This window comes from Gavialis gangeticus, unplaced genomic scaffold, assembly GCF_001723915.1.
Source record: "Gavialis gangeticus isolate Ggan-Ray unplaced genomic scaffold, GavGan_comp1, whole genome shotgun sequence".
NCBI classification, from domain to species: Eukaryota; Metazoa; Chordata; order Crocodylia; family Gavialidae; genus Gavialis; species Gavialis gangeticus.
The window spans coordinates 998633-998924 of NW_017728993.1; positions in this window are offsets into that span (position 1 = coordinate 998633).

Genomic DNA, 292 nt, shown 5'->3' on the forward strand with positions numbered 1-292 from the left:
CCCTTCCGACCCTAGAAACTATGAAACTATGAAACTAGAGCTTGGTTTGACAGGGAGTGATAGTTTGGGGTTGGGTCCAAGCATGGGCGACTGGTGCCTCCTTAGTGAAGGGGGGATGGGAGGGGTCCCCCTCACCCAATCTCACTGCCTGGGCAAATCCTACAATGGCCATCCACTAGGGCCAATAAATGGAGCTGCTTCTGGGAGTGGCTGTGGCTGCTTCTGGGAGTAGCTGCAGCGATCGACTGGTGCTTGCAGGGCGGCACCGGTGTTCCCACCTCCGCCCCCGCCC